The 20,930-nt window shown below is 39.3% G+C and overlaps 1 long non-coding RNA gene and 1 pseudogene across 1 annotated transcript in view; one reads left to right on the top strand and one right to left on the bottom strand.

Annotated features, from left to right (window-relative positions):
• LOC144375342 (uncharacterized) overlaps positions 1-20,930 on the bottom strand; it is a 40,003-nt gene that overhangs the window by 11,054 nt on the left and 8,019 nt on the right. The window lies entirely within an intron of this gene.
• Positions 15,717-19,826, top strand: LOC144375341 (thyroid receptor-interacting protein 11 pseudogene; annotated as a pseudogene).

Genomic DNA, 20,930 nt, shown 5'->3' with positions numbered 1-20,930 from the left:
TCACCTGTAAGTCTACCAGTCAAGTGAGACTGAAGAAGAACACAGGGTGAAGGCCGCCATAGTATCAGGAGAGGCCACAGGGAACTTTTTGTTCCTCCTGAGACTACTGTTGTCCTGCTTCCACAAGTCGGGCACCTGAGGCTGGATGCATTCGAGGACAGAGCAGGGCCCATCTGAGTCTGGGTATAGAGGGTCTTCCAGTGCCCACTAAGCCAAATGTTGCCTTTCTGCTCCTTGGCCACAGGTCTGTCCACTGGATAGAATGGGCCCATGGTTCAGGGAGCCACCAGACACCATTCACTGTGTTGTCCCTGGACTAGAGAGTCAGCCAATGTGGTTTTGTCTTGGAAAAATGCTACAATAGTCTTCCTCTTGATAAGCTAATCTCATGGAATATGCAGAAGGAAAAGACCACCAGTATAAGGGAGTGGAAGAGAGGGTAGGACAGCAATTGTCATGCTTTCTTCTCCTCCCTGAACAGAATCCGTGAACAACTGCAAATAGGTCATGGTTCCTTGACAGAAGAGTGAGCCCTTCTGCTTCCAAGGGGCCTGGGCAGGGTCCTCTAACTCAGCTTGGTGTCTTCATCTGACAATGCTGCCTCATTGGTGCCCTATCAAGATCATGTCTTTGCCAAGCCTGGTGGCACATGCCTGTAATCCCTATCATCCCCATGGCTTGGGAGGCTGAGACAGGAGGATTGTGAGTTCAAAGATGGCCTCAGCAATTTAGCCAGGGCCTAAGCAATGAAGAGTTATGGAAAAATAAGTCCAAGGACATTTGTCTTAAGCTTTTGTCATTTAAAATCGCAGGCCTCAGCCAGAGCAAGGAACACAAAAGAAACTCCACCAGACTGGTACCTGACCTCCTACCCTCATGGGTCAATTAATGCCAATACAATAAGCCCCAGGGAATTCCCTATTTATATTCCTGTCCCACCCTAAAGGAAGCCTATATAACCCAGATCTAACTTCCGGCCACCATTTTCTGCTCCCAAAATGAGCCTCGCCAGGGTTCCACCAATTGACTCACTGCTAAATACTGAATTAAAAAAAAAGCCTGCTGACCCGAGGTTTGTTTCCCATCTCCTGCCTTCCATCATAGGTGCATCGTTGGTCCTAACAAGCAGCTCATTGAGACCCTATCTCTAAATAAAATATATATTAAAAAGGCTGGGGATGTGGCTCAGGAGTTTAGTGCCTTGGCTTCAATCATCAATTACTTCCACATTTACTATTCGTGTTGTGTGCTGTGTCAGTAGCTCTGTGCAAAGTACTTGGAGCTCAGAAAAACAATGACAATCCCATCATCCTTCCTCTGAAGGAACTCATACCATGAATCCAAAACCCAACTTCATTTCCCGAGGTAGCCATCATTTTAGAGCCCACTTTTTTGATGTTTTAAAAACATTTTTGTCTTCTGTATTTTATGATCAGGAAACCCTGAAGAACTGTCCTTTTCTTATTGTCAAAAGAGAAGTTGCTACCCAGCACTTAGCATTACCCTTTCCCTGAACTTGGGACATACCAGGTTATGAGGTCCCTGGGAAAGTTTTAGGGAAGGAGAGAAAGTAGGGGGAAGAGGAAAGTCTTGTTCAGTTTCTGTTCCTTGGATAGCCCATTTAGTCTTGAAAACTTAGTTTATTCCACTGAAGTTTTATGATGCGAGGATTTCAACTGTCTCCTCATTCTCTGGGTTACACCACACTGATGGGAGAGAAGCTGGTATGTTTTCTGGATTATGAAATAGCAAAAAGCAGAACAACACACATTGGCAACAGAAATGACTATAAATTCTAATTTCCCAGGCAGATCCATAGAGACCAGAGTTATGGGAAAGTCTTTGACACACTTGGAAGATACTCAGTCCTGTGTTCCTCCCTAACCCAGACCGATGTGTGGGTTTCATGTTTCAGTGAGAGTTCATCAAATCAAACCGCAAAAGACAAAAGACACATGAGTTTTATGCCAAGATTCCTCTTTTTTTTTTTTTTTTTTTTGAGGAGGTTGTACTGAGGTTTAAGACATATATCTGAAGCAATCTTAACTGAAGATTGTCAGTTAATTCAGAAATAGATTTGAGATGATGAGAAGATTGGGTTTTGAAAACCAGTAAAGTATTCACCTTCCTCATCACTTCATGAAAATGGAAACAGAAAATTATCTAAGGAAACGGGGATGGATTTCTTGAAATTCTGACTCAAGGGTGCAGCCTAAAATATCATAGGTAGTGACTATTGGCAATCTCTTGGTGTTTTTGCTCCTCATAAGAGACCCATCTCCTTGCTACCTCATCAATGGCCTTAAATAATTCCTGAGGGTTCTTTCTGCTGGAGATAATTGTTCTTGATAGTCTCATGAGGGTTATTGAGGAGCATGTTCAAAACAGATTCTGGGCATTGACCCTGGACCCTCTGAATTAGAGTTTTTGAAAGTAGAGCACTGTAATGTACATTTTCTTTTTTTTTCTTTTTTATTTTGAGAGATAGAGAGAGAGAGAGAATTTTTAACATTTATTTTTTAGTTTTCGACGGACACAACATCTTTGTTTGTATGTGGTGCTGAGGATCGAACCCGGGTCACACGCATGCCAGACGAGCGCACTACCACTTGAGCCACATCCCCAGCCCCTGTAATGTACATTTTCAAGTAATTCTTCCATTGTAACTCCCTGGCCCTAAAACTTGGAGAATCACAGGTGTCAATCATCTCCACATGGATTTATATGATTTTTTCTGTCCTAGTCCATTTCTGTTGCTATAACAAAATACATGAGACTGGGTAACTTATGAAGAAGAGAGGTTTATTTGGCACATGATTTTAAGTCTGAAAAGTCCAAGCTTGGGCAGCCACATCTAGTAAGGGCCCCATGCTGAATCATAATGTGGCAGATGGCATCATATGGCAGGAGCGTGCACAGGAGAGATAGGCAGAACATACAGAGGAGCAGGTCTGTGAGAGAGACCAAGTGGGAAGAGTCAGCCTTGCTTTATAACAACTTACTCTCAAAGTAACTAATCCAGTCCCAGGAGATCTAACCTATTCCCTCGAGACAGGCATAGATCTCTTCCAAGGGTAGTCTCCATGACCTTATTAGGTCCCAGGGGGCCCCACCTCTTAAAATTTCTGCTACTTTTCAATACTGTTAAAGTGGGGATGAAGCTTCTAGAACATGAACCTTTGAGGGAAAAACCATAGCCAAGCCACACCAGTTTCCAAGTGGTAAGTGCTTGGGCCCAGCCAGTCTGTGCTCTCCAATCTCCAATTGCCATTTCCCATGAATATCCCACCTTAGAGAACTTCTGATTCCTGTCTTAAGTTGAACCCGGAACATTTTACCTCCTCAGTAAAAGAAGGACATTCTCTCAGACAACGAGGTGCCTGCCAAAATATTCAGAGCCCAACTAGGAGAGGCTTCCCATGGCCAAAAATGGAACAATTTGAGCATCAAAAGAGGAAAAAAGGCCACTCTGGACCAGGATACATCACTTACTTTAAAACTCATGAGTTCATAGTGACAATAAGAAATGGAACTCGTGGGTCACCTTGAGGGATGCAGAGGAATCAGCCTATTCTATGTGGTCCTGCCTTCCCTTGGGTGACCACTTCTTCAAGGAGGGGACCATATCTGTCTTGTCTTTGCGGTCCCCACAGTGACCTCTCCCTGCCTTGCAAGTGCTTATTGAGTGTTAAATCACAAACTGAGTGGTTTCTCTACCAGCAAAGAATACTTTCTCCTCATCTATAATTATGTCAGTCCATTGAGGGAAGGAAGGGTCCACTCTAAATTCTTACTACAGAGACCCAAACGTTGTGCATCCTTATAAATTATTGGGATTGCTGCACTGCCCTTATTCTGAAACTAGAGCTTCTCACCTCCCATCACAGATGGCAGGAGGATGTCAGCTTCTTCCTAATGTCACCATCAACCTCCGCCCCCTGTTGCAATCTTAGACCTACTGCCGCCTTACTCTGTGTGGTACTCTGCAGGCCCCTCCTTGGTTTTGCCAAACTGGTTCGGTACCAAGAAAGTCTCTGGTTACACACAGATACTTGGAGAAAGAGTCCTGTCCAAGCCTAAAATGACCTTGGAAATGGGGTTGGGGACCAAGTTCATCTTCCAGGTACCATTCACTAGGGGCAGACAGCCTCCTGTAGATGGGTGTCCCTGGGTAGAAGGAAGAGCTTTTCCTCACTTTATGTTTCATCACTGAAGTTAGACGTGGGCTCTGTCAGGGGAAACACATTTTTATGAACAACTGAAGAGGAATTCGAGTCCGTCCTACACAAATCAGTCATGTGGCAGCTTGTGGCCATGAGCAAATAATGGCCACTCTACATCTCTGTGTCCTGAGCTTTAACAATGGCGAAAGTGCCCTTCTCAGGAGTCTTGTGACAATTAGAAAAGTGACCAATTAAGTGTAGACTAGGCATTCAGCAGGCACTGTCTTCAGCCTGGGCAGCCCATCCCTGACCTTCTTCCTTCTACCAGGGATTAATTGGGTCTCTCACAGGCTGTTCTTTTGTCCTGCTGACTTCTATCCTTCATTTCTGCATGGGGACTCTGATCAGGGGCAACAGTGTGAGGAAGTGGCACCAGCCACCCTACCTGACCCTAGGGCCAACCCTGAACAACCCTGGGGCCAAGCTGTCCTGAGGCTCTGTGGGCAATGCCTGGAGTCAACCTCACAGCAAGACAGATGTCTGTCTCTTGCCTTGAGTAACACTCCACTGGGTTATACCAAAGAATTAAAAAATTAAAAAATCATCTTCATGAACACTTTTATGTGCACCAATCTCATTTTGACCTCTCAAGAAAACTCATCAGATGAGCAGGGCAGGGACTAGTAATTAACTCATTTAATAGACCAGAAATTGAGGTTCAGAAAGCCAACCATCTATATTCATATAAGTGGCTAGACTGGACCACACAACGCAGTGCCACTGGGCTTCTCTCCCTGCAGCTAGGATTCTTACCCAGGAGGGCTATGACTGGGCAATCTCATTGTAACTCAGGGGAACACTGGGTCTTAAGATGACCCTGTTATTTTAACTAGTGCTGTCCCCTGCCTAAAAAAAAAAAATCCCCAAAGACAGCAAGCTCCAGTATGGCACCTCTAAATGTTTGCTGCTTTTCCCAGGAGAACTCCAGTTATTATACAGTCATTTCAACCCAAAACCTCAAAATAAACCCATGTGAATTATGGCCTAGATGCCCAATTCACAAGAATTTTATAAAGTAAACTATGATTCATCTGAAATATTTTGTGCATGTGTTGGACAAATCTGAATTACATATCCAGTTCCATTCCCAGAGCCTCACTAACTAGAGGTTCTCTGGGGAAAAGGTTTGAGAAGCAAACTTAAACTTAAGAAGGATGGGACTGGGGGTGTAGCTCAGCTCAGTGGGAAAGTGCTTGCCTGGCACATGTGAGATTCTGGGTTTGGTCCCCAGCAATGCATATAAAAAGAAAGAGAAAGATGGGATGGGAGTTGAGGCCAAAACCGTGAGATTTGATTTCAGGTTGTTTATATAGAAATACCAGCTCAATCATGCCTTTCCATTCTCAAGAAGCTCATTTAGAATCCCCGAGGCTCAATTTTCTCATCTATAAAATGGGGTAATAAGATGTTCTCCCAAGGGTACTCGCGAGGTTTCATTTCTTTCTATGTATTTAGCTTCCCACAAATATTGCTTCTTCTCTCCCTTTTTTTAAAAAGTAGGCAACTGCACTTTTTTTTTCCTTGTTCTTTGCCTTTTACCAAGCTTGAAGATGATGAAACTGGGATTTAAAATAAAACACGTGATCACCTTTTCCATTTATGGTTCTCAGGGAATCCAAAAGGATTTACAGAGACCTCTGTGGGAATTCCAAGTCCTTTGAAGTTGATTGTGGTTTGCTGTTTCATCTAAAAAATGAGCCAGATCCAAGCTAGGTGAGACTAAAAAGAATAAACAGGCAGAGTCTGGTTAATAATTTTTCTCTTTTTACATAATTTAAAATTTTTGTTTTCAACTTCATGTATTTCAGGCCCATGGACAATGCTTACCACATACTCTTGATTCTGGATTTGAGCCACAGAGGGATCACTTCAGCTCCTGCACAAACCTCCACAGGTCCCCAGGATCCTGGAGACTCTCCTTTCTGGTCTCACCTGCATGATCACCCACCTCATAGGAAGGGAGGATCTGAGACCCAACAGCTAAGAGCTGTCACTGTGGAGCTTGGCTTTAGAGGCCAGGGGTCTCTGGAAGATGAACCAAGAACATGAAGTCTTACTAATCTCATCCATATTCCAGGCTTCTCCATCTCTCCCTGGGCTAGCATACAGCATGGTGATCAGCCTTCTTCAGAAAGCTCTGGGAAGAAGCAGGGAATTAGCCCTCTCCACCTCTAGTACCTGCTAGCTGCTTGGCCCTTTGTAGCTACTTCAGGTGAGTTTGGTGATCAAGTGAATTATACCTAAAACATGTTGGCTTACAATAGGCATTAGAGCACTATTTAAATGATAGCTGTGCCATTTGAAACAAAATCATTGTGCTGAATGGCTTATTTAAAAGGGAGCATAATAATATATGATAAGATCCGAATTGCGGGGAGGGACTACGTCAGCCTTCCCATCCACCTCACCTTCTCTAACACCTAACATTCTTTGAATATTTTGTGAACATTGACTATCACAATAATCTCTCCTTTCTTTTCTTTTCTTTTTTTTTTTAAAGAGAGAGTGAGAGAGGAGAGAGAGTGAGAGAGAGAGAGAGAATTTTTAATATTTTATTTTTTAGTTTTGGCGGACACAACATCCTTGTTGGTATGTGGTGCTGAGGATCGAACCCGGGCCGCACACATGCCAGGTGAGCGCGCTACCGCTTGAGCCACATCCCCAGCCCCTCTTTTCTTTTTAATATTTATTTAGTTGTAGATGAAAACACAGTATCTTTATTTATTTTTATGTGGTGCTGAGGATTGAACCCAGTATCTCATGTATGTAATGCAAGCGCTTTACCACTGAGATACAGCCCCAGCCCTGATTTCTCTTTTCTTCTCACTCCAGCTACAAATGTTAGAGTGTTTTTACTTTTTTTTTTTTTTTTGGTACAGGTATTGAACCTAGGGGTGCTTAACCACTGAGTGACATCCCAGCCATTCTTTTTTTTAAAATTTTATTTTTTATTCTAATTTTTTATATATGACAATGTGCTGTATTTATAATTCATATTATAATATGACACCATTCATGTCTTCATAAATGTACTTAGGGTAATGGTGTCCATCTCATTCCACTATCTTTTTCACACTCTTTGCCTCCTCCCTTTCCCTCCCTACCCTTTTCCCTATCTAGAGTTCGTGTAATCTTCCCATGCTTTCCCTCCCAATGCCACTATGAATCAGCCTCCTTATATCAGAGAAAACATTCAGCATTTGGTTTTTCAGGATTGGCTTACTTTGCTTAGTATGATATTCTCCAACTCCATCCATTTACCTGCAATTGCCATAATTTTATTCTCTCAATGCTGAGTAATATTCGGTTGTGTATATATACCATTGCTATTTTTATCATTCATTTATTCAAGGATATCTAGGTTGGTTTCACAGTTTAGTTATTGTGATTGAGCTGCTATAAACATTAATGTGGCTGTGTTACTATAGTATGCTTATTTTAAGTCCTTTGGATATAGACCAAGAAATGGGATAGCTGGGTCAAATGTGGTTCCATCCCACATTTTCTAAGGAATCTCCATACTGCTTTCCAGATTGGCTGCACCAATTTGCAGTCCCACCAGCAGTGTATGAGTGTGCCTTTTCCCCACATCCTTGCCAATACTTTCTGTTGTTTGTATTCTTGATAGCTGCCATTCTAACTGGAGTGAGATGAAATCTTAGAGTTGTTTTGATTTGCATTTCTCTAATTGCTAGAGCTGTTGAACATTTTTCCATATATTTGTTGATTGATTTTATATCCTCTTTTGAGAAGTGTCTGTTCAGTTCCTTGACTCATTTATTGATTGTGTTATTTGTGTTTTTTTTTTTTTGGTGTTAAGGTTTTTGAGTGCTTTATATAACCTAGAGATTAATGCTCTATCTGATGTGCTTGTGCTTGTGGTATAGATTTGCTCCCATTCTGTAGGCTCTCTGTTCACCTCACTGATTTTCTTTTGCTGAGAAGAAGCTTTTTAATTTGAATCTATCCCACTTATTGATTCATGGTTTTAATTCTTGTGTTATAAGAGTCTTATTGAGGAAGTTGGGGTCTAATCCACACAATGGAGATTTAGGCCTACTTTTTCTTCCATTAGGAACAAGGTTTCTGGTTTAATTCCTGGGTCCATGATCCACTTTGAGTTGAGTTTTTTGCATGGTGAGCTTTAATTTCATTTTGTTGCATATGGATTTCCAGTTTTCCTAGCAGCACCGTTGAAGAGGCTATCTTTTCTCCAATGTATGTTTTTGGCGCCTTTGTCTAATATAACTATAATTATGTGCATTAGTTTCTGTGTCCTCTATTCTGTACCATTGGTCTACCAGTCTGTTTTGGTGCCAATACCGTACTGTTTTTTTTTACTATTCTCTGTAGTATAGTTTAAGGTCTGGTATAGTGATGCTACCTGCTTCACTCTTCTTGCTAAGGATTGCTTTGGCTATTCTGGATCTCTTATTTTTCCAGATAAATTTCATGATTGCTTTTTCTATTTCTATGAGGAATATCATTGGGATTTTGATTGAAATTGCATTAAATCTGTATAGTGTTTTTGGTATTATGGTCATTTTGGCAATATTAATTCTCTCTATCCAAGAACTAGGGAGATCTATCCATTTTCTAAGGTCTTCTTTAATTTCTTTCTTTAGTGTTCTGTAGTTTTCATTGTAGAGATATTTCACCTCTTTTGTTAGGTTGATTCCCAAGTATTTTATTTATTTTTTAGGTTCTTATAAATGGGGTAGTTTTCCTTGTTTCCCTTTTAGAGGATCTGTCACTGATATACAGAAATGCCTTTGACTTGTGGGTATTGATTTTTTTATTTTGCTACTTTGCTGAATTCATTTTTTAATTCTAGAAGTTTTCTGGTGGAATTTTTTCAGGGTCCTTCTAGAGATAGAATCATATTATCAGCAAATAGTGCTAATTTGAGTTCTACTTTTTCTATGTGTATCCCTTTAATTTCTTTCTTCTGGCCAGTGTTTTAAGAACTATGTTAAATAAAAATGGTGAAAGAGGGCATCACTGTGTTGCTCCAGTTTTTAGAGGGAATGCTTTCAATTTTTCTCCATTTAGAATAATGCTGGCCTGGTACTTAGGAAGCCTTTATGATGTTTAGATATGTTCCTGTTATCCCTACTTTTTCTAGTATTTTGAACATGAAGGGGTGCTGTATTTTGTCAAATGCTTTACCTGCATCTATTGAGATGATTATATGGTTCTTATCTTTTAGTCTATTGATGTGATGAATTACATTTGTTGATTTCTGTATGTTGAACCAAACTTGCATGCCTGGGATGAATCCCACTTGATCATGGTGCACAATCTTCTTCTTCTTCTTCTTTTTTTTTTTTTTAAAGAGAGAGTGAGAGAGGAAAGAGAGTGAGAGAGAGAATTTTTAATATTTATTTTTTAGTTCTCGGTGGACACAACATCTTTGTTGGTATGTGGTGCTGAGGATCGAACCCGGGCTGCACGTATGCCAGGTGAGCGCGCTACCGCTTGAGCCACATCCCCAGCCCCACACAATCTTCTTGATATGTTTTTGTATTCGATTTGCCAGAATTTTATTGAGAATTTTTGCATCTATGTTCATTAGAGATATGGATCTGAAATTTTCTTTCTCTGATGTGTCTTTGCCTGATTTTGGAATCGGTGATGTTGGCCTCATAGAATGAGTTTGGAAGTGCTCCATCTTTTACTAGTTACTGAAATAAATTGAAGAGTATTGGTATTAGTTCTTTTTTAAAGGTCTTGCAGAACTTGGCTGTGTATCCACCTGGTCCTGGGCTTTTCTTGGTTGGCAGGCTTCTAATGGCATCTTCTATTTCATCATTTGAATTGATCTGTTTAAATTGTGTATATCATTCTGATTCAATTTGGGCAAATCATATGACTCTAGAAGTTTGTCAATGCCTTTGTTATTTTCTATTTTGTTTGAGTACAAATATTCCAAATAATTTCTAATTATCTTCCATATTTCTGTAGTGTATTTTGTGATATTTTCCTTATCATCACGTATGTTAGTATTTTGAGTTTTCTCTCTACTTCTCTTGGCTAAGGGTCTGTCAATTCTTTTATTTTTTCAAAGAACCATTGTTTTGTTTTGTCAATTTTTTCAATTGTTTCTTTTGTTTCAATTTAATTGATTTCAGATCTGATTTTAATTATTTCCTGCCTTCTACTGATTTTGGTGTTGATTTGTTCTTCTTTTTCTAGGGCTTTGAGATGTAACGTTAAGCCATTTATTTGTTGACTTTTTCTTCTTTAGAGTTATGAACTCCATGCAATTAACTTTTCCCTTAGAACTGCCTTCATAGTGTCCTAGAGATTTCAATACATTGTATCTGTGTTCTCATTTACTTCTAAGAATCTTTTAATCTCCTCCTTGATCTCTTTTGCATATCATTGTTCATTCAGTAGCATATTATTAAGTCCCCAGGTATTGAGTAGCCTTTATTTTATCATTGATTTCTAATTTCACTCCATTATGATGTGATAGAATTCAGGGTAGAACCTCTACTTTTTTATATTTGCTAAGAGTTGCTTTGTGGCATATTATATGGTCTATTTTAGAGAAGGATCAATGTGATACTGAGAAGAAAGTGTACTCATTCATTGAAGGATGAAAAATTCTATATATGTCAGTTAAGTCTAAGTTATTGATTATATTATTGAGTTCTATAGTTTCTTTGTTCAGCTTTTATTTGGACAATCTATTTAGTAGTGAAAGAGATATGTCAAAGTCACCCAGAATTATTGTGTTGGGTCTATTTGACGCTTGAACCTGAGAAGAGTAAGTTTGATGAACGTAGATGCTCCATTATTTGGGGCATATAAATTAATTATTGTTTATTTCTTATTAATGAATTGTTTCCTTAAGCAGTTCTCTTATTAATTAAGGAACTTAATTAATAATTTATTTTATTAATTTATCCCTTTTGATTAACTTTGGCTTGAAGTCTACTTCATTTATATGAGGATGGAAACCCCTGCTTGCTTCTGCACCCATGTGAGTGGTATGTTTTTTCCCAACCTTTCACCTTCAATCTGTAGATGTCTTTTCCTATGAGATGAGTCTCTTGGAGGCAGCATATTATGGGTCTCTGTATTTTAAAAAATTCAATCTGCTAGTCTAAGTCTTTTGTTTGGTGAATTTAGGCTATTAACATTCAGAGTTATAATTGAGATATGGTTTGTATTTCCAGTCATTTTTGTTTATTTTTGGTATTTAACTAGACTTGGTTTCTCCTTTGACTAGTTTTTCCTTTAGTGAATACCAACCTTTGCTGATTTTCATTGTTGTTTTTTTAATTCCTTTTCATGGAATATTTTACCAAAGATGTTCTTTAATGCAGTCTTTCAATTTGTAAAATCTTTTAACTTCTGTTTATCATGGAAGGGTTTAATTTCATTATCAAATTTAAAGCTTAATTTTGCTGGATATAAAATTCTTGGTTGGCAACCATTTTATTTCAGAGGTAGGTATATGTTGTTTCAGTATCTTCTAGTTTTCAGATTATGGGTTGAAAAATCTGCACATATTCTAATTGGTTTCATTTTATATGCAATCTGATTTTTTTCTCTCATGGGTTTTAATATTCCCTCATTATTCTGTATGTTAAGCATTTTTATTATAATGTGTCTTGGTGTGGATCTGTTGTGATTTTGTGTACTGTAAGCCTCTTCATTTTGGTTTTCCAAATAATTCTTCATGTTTGGAAAAATTTTCTGATAAAATTTCATTGAATAGATTGCTCATTCCTTTGGTTTGGAACTCTATTCATTCCTCTACCCCAATAACCCTTAAATTTGGTCTTTTTATGCTATGCCATATTTCTTGAATGTTCTGCTCATAATTTCTTACCATTTTCACTGCGTGAACTATGTTCTTTTTAGGGTTATATATTTTGTCTTCATTGTCTGAGGTCCTGTCTTCTAAGTGGTCTAAACTGTTGGTGATTCTTTCAATTGAACTTTTAGTTTGGTTTATTGTTTCTTTCTTACTAAGAATTTCTGGGCTTTTTTTTTTTTAAGAACCTCTATCTCCATATTGAAGTAATCATTTGCTTCCTGTATTTGTTTATGTAGCTCTTTGTCAAAATGATCTTTTGCTTCCTGTATTTGCTCTCTTGTATCATCCCTTTAATTCACAGAAGATTTTAATTATGTACATCCTGAACTCTTTCTGTCATATCTTCTGCTGTGCTGGCCATGGATTCTAATAATTTAGTATTTGATTTGTTTGGGGCATTTTTTCCCTTGTCTTTTCATATAGCTTGTGTGTCTTCCCTTCTAGCATTGTGGATCCAAGGCATTACTGTTTTTACCCAACAGGCTTACAATACCCCTATAGGGATCCAATCCTTCTCTTTGAGGTGAAGGACAATGTTATCAGATCTCAATATAAATAATATATACCCTAAAAACAAATGCTTGCTAATAAGACATTTACATTTGGTCACAATGTACAAATATTGTGAGTTCAATTATTATCTACAACATACTCAGTAGATTTTTCAAAGTGTTCTGATGGCAGACAAAGAACCGGGGTGAGGAGTAGGATGATATACTGAGGAGGTAGGAGGTGAGGATATAGAGTTGTTATATTAGGAAGTGTGAAAGAGAAATCTAAAGAGGAAGATTAGTAGCAGGAGAAAGGAGGGGAAGAACCTTTGGGTAGACAAGTGAGACAGCAGAAGCATACATAAAGAAACACACATATATATCAAGAAAAATTTAAAAATGTTAAAATAGCAGAAGTTGGCGAAGAAAAAAGAAAAAAAATTAAGAAGTAAGAAAGAAGAAAAATAATGTACAATACAACTGTAACACACTATTCAGACATCCCAGTCCTAAAAATCCTAATTCATGCAAAGTACTTGGTTTCCCATATGTTGGGGATGTGAGGGTGGGAGAGAGGATGGCGGGGGGAAACTTGAATGAAGACCCAGAGTTTGTTTTGGTTGGAGATCAGTATCATTCTTGCTTCTCTTCTCATCCAATACATGGAGTTGTCTGTGGTTGGCTGATATCTTTGCCCTCACGATGTTGAAGGTGACCAGGGTGTCACTGTGTCAGGTTAGTGGCTGCCTGGGTGAGTGGGTAGTTAGAAACTGGGTACCTGGCAGATGGTGATGAAGGTGACCAAAGATGGAGGCTTCTGCTTTCAGCAGTGGGTTGTTGGGTAGGGTGGAGGGAGCCAGACGTTGGTGTTGGACATTGGGTTCAGAGAAGAGCTCTGTGGCTTGCAGTGTGGGCTGAGTTCAGAGTCTGTGTGAGGTTCCCAGGTGCAAGCAGTCTACTGTGAGTAGGGAACTGTCCACTGCTGCAGAGTACCAAGATGGTGGAGACCAGGGGAGCCCCACATTGGAAAATGGGGTCCACATGGGGGTGGTGGCCAGAGTTTGTACTCATGGGAAGCTGCCAAGTGTCCTCTGTAGGAGGGCTGTATGCTTTCTGCTCAGGTAGCTGGCTGAAAGTTCTTTGAGGATGCTGCTGACACCCATGGCCTCACTGGGGTACCGGGTAGTCCTGTGTGGGCGAGTAGTTGGGAGACCTACTCTGATGCTGAGGCCTGGATCCCTGGACAGGGGTGCAGGGGTCTGGAATATCAATCGCAGAAAAGCAGTATTCTCACTACTTGCATCCTATGTCATGGAAAAATGCAGAATGCTGCCTCCCTCTGGCCCACCTTCTTGGACCCAGAAAAAGAAACATTTGTATAACAAGGTGAAAATAAGACTAGTCCATATATGTAAAGAGGTCTGGTTCCAACTAGAGTGAATTTGATTGTCAATTTTGCTGTTATTACTGCATATTTCTAATGTGTTTGGAGACTGAAAGTTTTGATTATGTGTTAATGTTAAAACTTGTTTTCCAAAAAAATTAACAGGTGACACTGCTTCACACAGTATCACCTCTCTTCTTATTTATATTGCATTCTCTGTACATTGTAAAGAACATTCCCATAGCACTTCATATGAGAAATGTTAAATTGCCTCTTGCACTCTGCTCAGTTAGATGCTCCTCTACTTAACCTCACCATATAAAATTTAAGCAGATCAGTTTCATGCAAAAAAAAAAAATATATAGAGGACACCATCAGTAGCCTACTAACGGAGAAAAGTGCAGGATCGGAGGGATACACAGTTGAATTCTACAAGACCTTTAAGGAAGAACTAACACCAATAGTTCTAAAAATATTTCACGAAATAGAAAAAGTGGGATCACTTCCAAACACATTCTATGAGGCCAATATCACCTTGAATCCAAAAGCAGACAAAGACACATCAAAGAAAGAAAACTTCAGACCAATGTCTCTTTTGAATATAGATGCAAAAGTTCTCAATAAATTTCTGTCAAATTGAATATAAAAACATCCTCCCCAGCCCAGTAGTAATGAGTCCTTTCCCTGGTAATTGGTGATGACTTGATTTAGAGACCCGCATTCACATTTTTGCCTTCAGTGTGGTTTACATTAATAGTATCCAATACATTTCATAATTTATTTATAATCTATATGTAATGGTGGATACTATATGGAATCATTCTTTCTAAAACAACAAAAAACAATCATTTTGTTTGGTGTTGGGGATTGAACCCAGGGACTGTATACCTGGTAGGCAAGTGCTTTACCACTGAGATATACTCCCAACCATAAAAAAAAAAAAATATCAGGGGGTTGGGGCTGGGGCTCAGTGGCAGAGCGCTTGCCTGGCATGCATGAGGCCCTGAGCTATATCCTCATCACCGACATAAAAATAAAATAAAGGTGTTATGTCCATCTACAACCAAAGATATATATATATATATATATATATATATATATATATATTAAAAATCAGTTTTGACACCTTCCTAATGTGATATGTGAGCTCAACATTGTAGGTCATGATTTGACACCTGAAGAAGTTGGATGTAACCTTCCTTTTGCTGTAAAGATATTAATTACCAACATAGAATAAGGTAAAAATTACAAGATGGTCCCTAAGCAGAAGACAGCATACCAGCAAGGTTATCTTTCTTCCCATTCCTGTCTTTAATTTCATTTTCTTGACTTATGACATTAGCTAGGAAGTCAGTAAGATGTTCAAAAAGAGCAGTAGGAGAAGATACCTTAATTGTTCCTGATTTTGTTGGGAAAGTTTCAAGTTTATTATCTTTAAGAATGAGGTAGGGGCCGGCACCCAGGTGGCAGGAGCAGCCCACCAGCTGGGGCAAGTCGCCAACCCTGGGGGAGAAGTCACCCAATCCCGAGGGCAGAAAGATAAGGGAAGGAGTCAAGGATCCGTGGGGGTGACTGGACCACTGGCAACGAGTCCCTGGTGTAAACCCAGGCCAGGCCTCTGTGTTTCCAGGCAGAATGCAACGGTGGGCACCAGCCCCGCCCTGAGCGGAATTCTGAGTGCTTGGGTCATAATTGACACCTCAGCACTTGAGGAGGTTCAGAGCAGAGGTGGATAGAGACAGAGATGGTATTCACAGCAGGTCTGGTGGCTCACTGAAATTGGGGAGATGTCATCCTGGTTTAGAGGCCTAGGCTCCAGCTTGGGCCACTCCTTGGGTCAGGTGGGGGACAGCTTGGCTTTCCTCACTGGCCATACGTCCAACGTCACAGAGGACGCGGTTCTCGATGATTTCGAGGATGTAGAAGCAGGTTTACCTAGTTATTGGAGAAAGAACATTGAAGATACCAAATGGATGATCAGATATGACAATGAAAGACTTAAAAACTATTGTGCTGACCTGGAGGAAAGGTATGCAGCATCCGAGCTACGGATCCAACATCAATCTGCAAATTACTGAAATGAACTGGCACAGAAAGAAGTCGAAATCAGGCAACTGAAAGCAAGACAGTTTGTACTAGAGGATGAGTTGTTTCAATTGAAGTCAGCTGCCCAACCACTGCATTCAGGAGCTGGTGGTATACTGTCAACCACTGCCCCGACTTCATTCAGTCATGACATCAGTCATGGTTCAGCTTTTCCCGATGATGACATGGACTTCAGTGACATCATTTCAGCACAAGAAATCAACAGACTGTCAATTGAAGTTTCAAACTTGAATCCCAAGTTGGCCATTGGAGGGATATAGCTCAGGCAAAGGGAACACATAATTCTGACCAAAGTGAAATCTGCAAACTACAAAATACTATTAAGATACTTGAACAAAACCAAAGTCAAGACCTTGATAATAATCAAGAGGAAATGTCAATTTTGCAGAATGTACATCAACAGAAACTGGCAGAGATAAGATGCCAGTATGGAGAGGAAATAAATTAAATGACTATCAAGAAAGAATTGAAAAACTTGAAAATCTGTTACAACAAGATGACTCAGGAGTTACAGTAACTGATGAGTCTAAAATCTGTGAGATGGAAAAACAATTCAGGTTCTACAAAATGAAAAAGTAGAGTCTGCAACAAAGATGGGGGAACCTGAGGATCAAATAAAAGATATAAATAAAAAATTATCTTTGGCAGAAAATGACAGGAATGCCTTGAAGAGAGAAAAAGAGCAGCTCAGTGTGGAAAAGCAACAAATATTTGAACAGTGTGAAAACTTGAAACTGGAATGTAGTCAATTGCAGCCTTCTGTGATAGAGCAGAAAGATGAGGAAATTAAGAATTTGCAGAAAACCATTGAACAAATAAAAGCCCAGTTGCAGGAAGACACAACACTCAAGCAGACAATTCTGATAGTTTTCAAGAAACAAAAGTTGAAAGCCTTTCTATAGAAAATGGAAGTGAAAACACAACCTGTATAACTATGAAACTGAAAAATTAGTGAAAGGAATCCAAGAACAAGAACTTGAGATTCAACTTCTAAATGAAAAGAATATGTCTTAAACCAAATAGATTGATCAGCTGTCCAAAGATGAAGTTGGTAAACTCACTCAAGTTATCCAGCAGGAAGACATGGAGATACAAGCTCTTCAGGCTAAAATTGATTCAGGTTCCTACACCCAGGATGTTGTTTCCCTTCAGCAGCATCTGCAGACCTTCACTATGGAAAGAGGACAAATATTAGCTGTTTTGAATGAGAAAACAAAAGAAAATACCCAACTGCAAGCAGAACATCAGAAAATGAAGGATATACTCGTTGCCAAAGCAGCAGCCCTCATCCACCTTCAAGAAGAAAATAAAAAATTGTCCACCAAATTTGAAAATAGTGATCAAGATATGTTTAGAGAAACTCTGGAGAATTTATCTCATATCATTAGAGATAAAGACATTGAAATAGATGCACTAAGTAAAACATATCAGACTGTATTGGAAGTTTTACGAACCTCTGGCACTTGTCATGAGGTTGGTGGTGTTAATAGTCATCAGTTCAAGGAGCTCCTACAAGAACACGATGAATTAAAACAGCAAGTGAAAAAAAAATGGAGGAATGGAAACAACACGTAATGACAACCGTCCAAAATCTGCATCATGAGTCAGCCCAAAATCTGCATCATGAGTCAGCCCAACATGAGGAAGACTTTCTTCAATTTGAAGCCCAAGTTTTGGTTGACAGTGGTAACAGTTCTAAATTAGAAGCAGACTACACTGGCCTCATCCACTGTTATGAGCTGAAAGAAACCAAACTCAAACATTTTGGGCACAAATTAGGCCAGGTGCAGCAGTGCCTAGGGCAACTTTGCAGCAGCAAAGATCTCTTTTTAGGAAAACTTGATATGATTACACCCCAGCTCTCGTCTACCTCATCACTTACTCCCAGTCAGCAGAGGTCGAAGAGCTGAGAAAATCACTGCAAGAAAAAGAGGCCACCATTAAGGAGCGCCAGGAGAATATCCACAGGTTGTCTGATGTAACTGCTGCCACCTCCAAGAGAGAAAAGACAGAACATGAACAAACTGATTCTGAAATTAAAGAGCTCAAGGAAAAACAAGATCTGTTACAAAATTTACTGAAAGAAAAAGACCTCTTAATCCAAGCCAAAAGTGATCAGTTACTTTCTTCAAATGCAAAGTTCACTAACAAAGTGAATGAAAATGAGTTGTTGAGGCAAGCAATAACAAACCTCAAGGAGAGAATATTAATTTTAGAAATGGTCATTTCTCAACTCAAAGGGAAAAATGAAAAAAATGATAGAACCATCCCACGAAAAGGAAATGGAATATCAAGCATTGCAAGAGACAGACATAAAGTTCTTTGTGATGCTGTGAGAACAAGAGTTGGAGTACCAGTTGATGAAGGAGAAAGCTCTTGCCTTTGAGCAACTGTTACCAAACAACAACAACAACAACAAAACAGAGCAAGGCTGGGGAATTAAATCAGCTTTTAAATGCAGTTAAATCCATGCAGGAGAAGACCATTCTAGGTCAGCAGGAGACAGACCAATTCACCTTGTCCCTAAAGAAGAAACAGATGGAAAAGAGGATCCTCCAGCAAGAGGTTCAACACTCATGTGACAAATAATTACATTTAAATCAGGAGGTACAAAGACTGAGGAGCCATCTTTTAGAGTCAGAAGATTCTTATACTTGGGAAATTTGGGCTGCAGAGAAGAGAGATATGAACCTGAGAGAGAAAGTCATACTACTGGGGGAAAAGCTGCTCTCCTCTTCTAATGCACGTCATCAAGCCAGTGTGCAGGTAGAGTCCCTGCAGAAACAGGTGTGTTTACTCTCCCAAGAGAGGGATGAGAATGCACTGCAGCTTTTGCTCTACCAGGAACAAGGAAAGCAGTATGCACTGTCACTCACTAACCTGCCAAAGTTTCTACAGCGTTTCCAACAAGAAGAAAAAGCTATGTATTTGGCTGAATTAGAAAAGGAAAGACAACATATAACCGAATGGAAGGAAAAGGCAGAAAATCTAGAAAGAGAGGTATTATTATTATAGGAACGTTTGGATAAAGCCAATGGTGTGTTGGATTCAGCAACTAGACTTACACAACAGTTACATCTAAAGGACAAACAGATTGAAGGACTTAAAAAATAAGAAATGTTGAATGATGCACAAAAGAAATTGATGAACTCGGGAAATGGCAAAGAAGGAAAAGTAGACAAAGCCCTAATGAGAAACCTGTTTATTGGGCATTTCCATACACTGTAAAGTAAGCGTCATGAAGTGTTACAGTTAATGGGAAGCATCCTGGACATTCAAAAGGAGGAAATGGAGCAGTTGTTGAATGGAGATGATGGTGGTGTTACTAAGTGGATGACGGGTTGGCTTGGAGGAGGATCAAAAAATGTTCCCAGCACATCTTTGAGACTAAATGAGCAATGTCTGCTTAATAGTTCTTTATCAGAACTTTTTGTTAAATTTCTGGAAACAGAATCTCCTTCATATGTTCCACCACCAAAATTTTCTGCTGGTGCCATGAACCATCTAGACTCCAGAGGAAGGAGAAAGGAAGGTGAGAATGTACCAAGAAGTTTGAAAGATGCAGCAGAATTCAGAGCTGGTAAAAGAGAGGCTGTGAATCCATTCTTGGCACCGCGTTCTGCGGCTGTGCCACTGATTAGCCTAGATGGACTTGGACCTGGTGGACCTGGGAATCTCCTTTTGAATCCCATCGCAGACTTCATGCCCACCTTTACACCATTGCCAGTGTCGCCAGACAATAGCGCCAGGGTTGTACTAAAGGACCTTTTAAAGCAATAGGTGATTCTCAAGCCAGAGATGAGTTAGCACTTTAAAGAAAAAATAAACATTTTGTTCTTTTTATAAAGTGGCCTTTTCAAAAAGAAGTGGTGTATTTGTAGGGACAAAGACAAAAGTTGATACATAGAAGTTCCAGGTATTTTGTCTCCCCCTCCCCATTTTTAGTGTGTGTTTGCTGTAGCACTGTTTTTAAAATAAATTTTACTTTGTTTACTAGTCCTTTTTTATATATTTTGTTCTGATGCTATCAGATAATCAATAGCAATAATAACTGTAGCTCCAACCTCTATTTTATGATTATATTTGTTAGATTTAATTATAGTAAGATAAAAATGATACATTTATATAACAGACAAAATAGAAGAAAAGTCCAACCCCTATGAAAAAGATTCATACCTCAGAATTTGGGCTAGCTGAAAACAAAATATGATGTAGCAAAAAAGTTGTAAATTCTGTAATTTATAAAAGAAATCACTGTATAACTACTAAAAGAAAACTACAGTGGAGGGCCTGAACATGAAGTTTAGTGGATAAATTCTAAGATTCTTTTAATCCAAATACTATGACAACTACCCATTTTACTTATCTTCATTCTATAAAAAAGTTACTTGGCGTTCATTTTCTAGTTGTTAAATATGTCCAGAAGGAAGATGACTTTTGTCAGTGAAACCAAAAGTATAATCACATGCATTCTTTTTAATTTGTAAGAATGTATCATTAAATATCTGGACTGTTTACATACTTTTCAGGGCCCTACAGTAATGCTTATAAACACATTTTTTTTTTTTAGAGAGTGAGAGAGAGAGAGAGAGAGAGAGAGAGAGAGAGAGAGAGAGAGAGAGAGAGAGAGAGAATTAATATTTATTTTCCATTTCTCGGCGGACACAACATCGTTGTTTGTATGTGGTGCTGAGGATCGAACCCGGGCCGCACGCATGCCAGGCGAGCGCGCTACCGCTTGAGCCACATCCCTAGCCCTTATAAACACATTTTTAAAAACATATGATCAAAAACAAAGTGGGGAAGAGAAACAAAACAATAGGGTTTTGAAAGATGAAAATTTTAGCAAAGGAGTAGTTAAAGCCTTTTTCATTTTTGTAAATTAAGATAAAAGA

This window comes from Ictidomys tridecemlineatus, chromosome 2 (genome assembly GCF_052094955.1).
Source record: "Ictidomys tridecemlineatus isolate mIctTri1 chromosome 2, mIctTri1.hap1, whole genome shotgun sequence".
Lineage (NCBI taxonomy): Eukaryota > Metazoa > Chordata > Mammalia > Rodentia > Sciuridae > Ictidomys > Ictidomys tridecemlineatus.
This window is presented reverse-complemented; position numbering and strand designations above follow the sequence as displayed.